Source organism: Gymnodraco acuticeps, unplaced genomic scaffold, assembly GCF_902827175.1.
Source record: "Gymnodraco acuticeps unplaced genomic scaffold, fGymAcu1.1, whole genome shotgun sequence".
Lineage (NCBI taxonomy): Eukaryota > Metazoa > Chordata > Actinopteri > Perciformes > Bathydraconidae > Gymnodraco > Gymnodraco acuticeps.
The window spans coordinates 714,713-721,070 of record NW_022992110.1 but is presented as its reverse complement, the minus strand read 5'-3'; the positions used below and the strand labels follow the sequence as shown (position 1 = coordinate 721,070).

At 40.8% G+C, this 6,358-nt stretch overlaps 1 protein-coding gene across 1 annotated transcript in view; it reads left to right on the top strand.

The window, feature by feature from the left end:
- The first annotated feature begins 2,413 nt into the window (after positions 1 to 2,413).
- Positions 2,414 to 6,358, top strand: part of LOC117537727 (B-cell receptor CD22-like) — a 38,908-nt gene continuing 34,963 nt past the window's right edge. Inside the window, exon 1 of the mRNA XM_034203052.1 lies at positions 2,414 to 2,468. The gene's annotated coding sequence lies outside the window, so the exon portion shown is untranslated. The remainder of the gene's footprint in view (positions 2,469 to 6,358) is intronic.

The window sequence follows — 6,358 nt, the reverse complement described above, 5'->3', positions numbered from 1 at the left end:
CACTATTGTAGTGCCGGGAGAAAGGGAGTCGGAGGCGATGCAATCAGGGCCGTATCCAGGATTTACAAAATACCTAGGTCCAAACATGTTAGGGGGGTTCGGGGGATACCCCTCGAGATTTTTGGGATTTTCATGATCTAGTTAGGTGCTTTTTAAGTCCTGTGGGGGGTCACACATTGGATAATATATTGATTTCAAACGATGTCAGTGGGCTGACAATGTCAACATAAATTATTTTTGAAAGTGTAATACATAAGAATCAGTTGATTGTTACTATTAATGATCTGGACATGCAGAAGAGGCTAACATGATCACAACACATTGTCAACATTCATTTTCCATGTCTCTCTCCTTTCCATACCCCTCTCTTCCATCTTCATTACTCTCTCTGTCCTCTACGCTTTCTCTGTGTTCAATCTCTCCCTCGTTGTTCACTTTCTGCTCCTCCTCACTTGTCGCTCCTGCCAGTGAATTAAAAGCAATTCATTTAGTTCATTTCACTTGTTTGTTTGCATTTTTTTTTTTTTTAATCTGTTTTGTTTGATGCTCAAAAGAGAACAAAGATGTAACAAGTCTTCAAAAAAGTGCACTGGAAACGGAGTTCAGAGTTTGATGCTTAGAGGTCTGGATGTGTTGAAGGTCCTGCCACTCCTTTTAATCTACTAAATATGGGCAGTACCCCTGTAACCTGACCTCAGGTGCAGTCAAGTTGGAGTCATATGTGTCTCATTGGTAGTGAAAGCAATTCTAGAACCCTGAAGGAAGGAGACTGAAAAGAGTCAAGGGAAGCTTATAAAAGTTAACAGCATTTAATTACACAAAATATGTGGTGGTGTACAAATGAAATTGCAAAAGGAGGCGCTCTCCTCATGTGACCTGTCAGTCCAGGTCAGGGGGCAGAAGAGATCGATTATTGGCTTGCCCTTCCTGTTGTCATCTGAGGTCTTCTCCTATTGGCCGGCGTCGTGGGGGTCCAATGCAATTCCTGCCTTTTTCTGTTGCTAAATTACATCATTCTGGTGTCTGTGGTTATTTAAACATTCCCTGATAAACGTTATTCAGCGTCAATAAATGAGTGCTAATCCCAGTCGGGGGTGGTTCTAGTGGGGGCTAACACTGACCTCTGACCCCCCTGTGGCCCCCCTAACAATGAAAAGTTTTTTTTAGTTTTTTTTAAATGTATATTTTCTGGTACTCAGGATTTTGTTGCTGTAATGTGAGATTGTGCAGACACCCTTATGTAAAGTAGAGATGTAACTGTTCATTGCCTTTATTTTTATATAAATATGGTGTGAGTGCAAACATTGCACTATAACTTAAGCTGAAGCTAACAGTAATAACTATAAGATATATGTGAAATAAATAAGTGTACTGAAACAAATATCAATAACTGTATTGCATTGTTTTCTTATGCGCAATTACTTCATACTGTCTAGTTCTCTTTTTCGTCCTGCATTTATTGTGCCCCCCTCAGAAAATAACTGGCCCCCCAGTGGCCCCCCCAGTCAAATTGGTCTAGAACCGCCACTGATCCCAGTGTGTTTAGTGTACAACATCACATGTCATTTCCTCTTCGATTCACGGTTTGAAAACATAGCATTTCGCCACATGCTAATCCTAACCGGAAATGAAGAATTTTCAGAATAAAAGTGGTAAGTTAATAGTTAGTGTGAAACTGATTTAAATTAAATAGTGTATGTAATTCAAATTACGCCATATCCACATTGATTTTAATTTCTAACACTATACAGATATTTGATGTGTGCACTGCGACCTGTTTAGCTTAATGATGTTTATTTATTTTCCCTTTTTCCTTTATGAGTATTTTTTGTTAGTTATAATAGTTTTGTTTTGAAAGAGTAGTTTTATTATTGATCCAGTAGTAGGTGTTAAGGCAACGTCCGGATGCCAATCGTTCTTAAAACCAAAAAGAAGAAATCCTTCCCGCTTTTATTTTGACGTCCTCAAACCGCACCGGAAGTGAAGTTCCCAGCTCTTTCTAACCTGGATCGAGGTGGCGTCTCGTCGCTCCGGTTCTCTCTCTCTGTGTTCCTGAGAAAGTGCGTGTGAGCTCCAGCTCTACTGATCCATCATCTCTGTGTTTGGATAAACCTCTGAATGGACTCTGTGCTCTTTTTTCTGGAGCGTTTACCTCGGACTATAGGAGCTAGCTTAGCATGCTAGCTGGAAACACGTTAGCAACGCTAGTCAGATTGAGAGTTTGACGGAGAGAGAAACGGTGTGTTTAACGGAGTCTGCAGGGAAAGGTGATCTAGGAAACATGAGTAAAGTCCAAATGCTGCTGTCGTTGAAGAAGCAGCGACTCACTGCTGAAGAGATATTTGCTCCGTTTGAAAAAACGATAGCAGAGCTCGAGGAGGAGCTGTTTCTTTCCAAAGAGGAGAACAAGAGACTCCAGAAACTTCTGGACGCTGTTTTACAGCCTCAGCTTCGGATACACAGAGCAGGTCTGTTCCCTTTACCCTTAATTAACACTTTACACTCTTCAGTAGCACTTTATTATCACATTAATAACACTTTAGACCATTTATCAGCACTTGCTGCAGGTAAGTAAAAGTACAAACACCACACTGAAAATCTTCCATTACAAGTTACAGCATTTCATATCTTTAAGTTTATCTTATTTAAGTAAAAGTATGTAAGTGTTATTAGACACATGTACTTTATTATAATAATTCAAATGTATTACGGAAGAGCAAACCTACCAAAATAAATATATTTATAAAAATTAGGGCTGTCAAACGATTAACATTTTTAATCAGATTAATCACAGCTTAAAAATGTATTAATCATGATTAATCACCATTCGAACTATGTCCAAAATATGCCATTTCTTTATGTATATTGTTGTGGGAATGGAAAGATAAATGAAAGAAGGCAGATATATCCATTTAACATACAGTAGGCTATGTATGTATGTTTATTATAACATTGTTCTGTGTGTCAAAATGAAAGACAGCCCACACACCTATCAATCATCAAACCGTGGGGTCTTATTTCATTACATGTTGATTTCTATCAACATGTAATGTTGTATCGATGTATATAAGCAGGGGTGCACATCACTTTTTTGCCCAGGTTCTCAAAGGAGCACCTGGAGATGTTGCTTGGTGCTCATCCTTAAAATGAAATAAACCGTACCTTTTGAGGGGGTCTTTATTTGCCAGACACACGGCACTGAACACACAGAGGTGAACACACATGCAGAGGTGAACACAAGACAACATTAGCACGACCAGTAATCCTACAAGCTGTCATCACTCCCCTCCTGACTGTTCTCCTCACTGTCTTCCTCTTTGTCAGACATGGTAGCTGATGATGTAGGCCTACTTCTTTCTCTCTGGTTGAGTCTGCGATTAGCTGCTTGCATCCACAAGTCAACAGCTGGGTTTGGGTCGAAAGTCTCTGTTGTCATCTTAGAAAAGTGGATGTAATCAAATAAGTATGTGAACATAACCAATGACCTACCATAGCCAATAACAATTGAATGTAACTTATTTTATTTGTGTTGTTCATTCATATCTTATTTACCTTAACATAGTTATTTATGCATCTTTTTTTATCTTTCCAGTTTTAAAGGATATTTTTGGTTTACTGTCCTATAGTATACATTGAAATGATTTCAAACCTGTTTATCCCAATAATTATAAAGGAGTGCCTTGGAAATATGTGTTTACATAAATTGTGACCAAACTGTTTGAGACCCACTGAGGTAACTTAGACTAAAGTGAACTATCTAAACCAGGGGTGCCCAACCTTTTTTGAACCGAGAGCTACTTTTAAAGTTGCCAGTCTGCCGATAATCTACCAGTCCAAATAGAGAGGCGTAGTTACTGACCGCCTACTACCAGGTAAATACACACTTCTACTTGTATAAAACTGACCTTTGTACGATGAATACTTCATAAAATACTGCAGATCCTTTATCTTACCTCTTTCTAATCTACACACATACAAGTATTTAACTGAAGTTACACAACAGTGCTGTTGATACAGAGTTGGAGTTTATTCACACGTCACTACAGTGGGTAATGTTTTCAAGAAGCATTGAACAGTGCTGCCACATATGACACAGGGAAAAAGAAAAGACTCTGAACCCTTTCTTTGCCATTATATAAAAATAGCGTTGCTACAAAAGTATAAATTAGGCTTACTAATAAGACAACTCAGATCTGAAGCTACACAGGAATCTGCTGCCAAAGTGCAATAAAAAAGACAACATCAATAGAATCAAACCCTTTTTTTGTTGCATTTTAGTAGAGTATAAAAAGAAATGCCTTTAAAATAGGATGCAAGCAACACTAGTTTCTTAACCTGAATTGATAATAGACTATAATCAATTTAAGTTTGCATTCTTATACCATTTTGTACAATAATTATAATGAATAAGTTCAAACTAAAACTTACAGCTGATTAATAACGGTATCTAACTTGAGTTTTTATTATATCAAAAACCTGTTGAAATGCTTCTGTTATTTTTACTGTCCCCAAAAAGCGCGTCGCAGCCTCCAGGAATGCTTCTTTCACAACTTCACCGTCTTTGAAAGACTTCATGTGTTTCTCAAGAACGTGACTGACACGATAAGATGCTCTGGTAGCAGCCTTGCTCTTGTTGTTGAGCCTGGTGGAAATGGACTGCTGTGCATTTAGCTGTCCTTTCAGGCCCCTCCCCTTTTGGAGCGTAGGGCAGAATTAGGAGGGAATTCCGTCTCGTGGCGTTTGTGCACTGTTTTGAAATGCCGCTCCTAAATTACCCTTCTTCGATAAAGCCACGCTCACATTGCAGATGAGACAGATGGACTTTGAATTGGAATAGATACAAAAATAATGATCCTCCCACTCGGAGTAAAAATTATATATTTTGGGCTTTTTTGCTTCTGCCATAATTGCGGTCTTGTGTGTGTGCGGACTGTCACTCCTGTTGACACGGACAAGTTGGACAACGTCAGCGAAATAGTGCACTGCCCACTGCCGACCAGCCACGCCCCGACACATGGGGTCTAGCCGGCCAATCACAAAGCTTTGATGCGTTCAAGTGCATTATTCTGGCACGGGAAGATTATGTTACAGGACATTAACGATAAAACAGAATGTTATTGTTCTATTTTTAGACACATCTCGCGATCGACTGGGAATCTCCCCGCGATCGACCGGTTGGGCATCCCTGATCTAAACACTCAAGAGTCCTTTACCTCACTGAGCTGTAGTATCAGCCTCTCAGTCTGACTGGAGAGGACTCTTCCTCCACATTATTGTAGAAACATCTTCTTCTTATATCCGTTAGAGCAGCTAGCACCAGATTCTAATAACAACAGCGCCGGTACCGGTGCACCCTCCCTCTCTCCCTCGCTCACTCGCATTTTGGCTGTGAGCTGCGGGCGCCAGATAAGCCAACATCCCCGATTTTCATCACTTACAGCGCCCATTTTACAGGGCAAATGAAACGTGTAACCGGGATGAAAAGGGTGTTACATTTACTTAATTATGAATGTTGTTACATCAAGGCCGAAAATTAGGATGAGCGCCAATGGTCAAAAATGTTTTTTTCCCTCCCAGAGCTGCCAGCGCAGCGCCTCCACAGATCTGGCGCCCTAGGCGAACATCTATAACCCCAGTGCTACGGGCCGGCCCTGAGTTAATATGCAACTCGCAAATATCTCTCTCTCTCCTCTCTTCTCTCTTTTCTCTTCTCCCTTCTCTCTCTCCCTCTCTCTCTCTCAATGTTGGTACCATAGACTGTATATATAAATGGACGTAGTGTCCGTGACGTCACCCATAGGATTCTGCAGAGTTGCCGTGAAGCCCTTAGTAGGCGGAGTCGGCCACTAACGGCTCGACTGTGACGTCAGAGTCTAATCCCGCCTGCTCCAAATAAGGGCAAAGAGGTGGAGCCGAGGCGGGACCTGCTGCCTCCGAACTGGAAGTAAACAGAGCTAGCTCAGGCTAAGAAGCTAAGCTAACATGAAATACATGCATACCAAGTTACTGCTAACAGTGTAGTTCCCCTATATAAATGTTACATTCATAATCAAATGAGACAATCTGCAAGAGAATTAGCTATATTTTGTTATTCTTAATGCTTGTCATTCACACGTTGAGAAAACGTGTGACCTAACGGAGCCGCAGGGGTTTAGCTCCGGGACGCCGGCTGGAGCTAGCCCCCTGCGGCTCCGTTAGCTCCGGCGGCCACCACTGGGATAATTGGGTCCCCTATTAACATTTGCTCCCGTTTAGCATTATGGGCGTCATAGCCATAGACTATAAAAGTCTTACCCAAGGCTGAATCATAAACTAAAATGTATATGTATGCATAAAGGGTTACGTCCTTAGCTGGCTA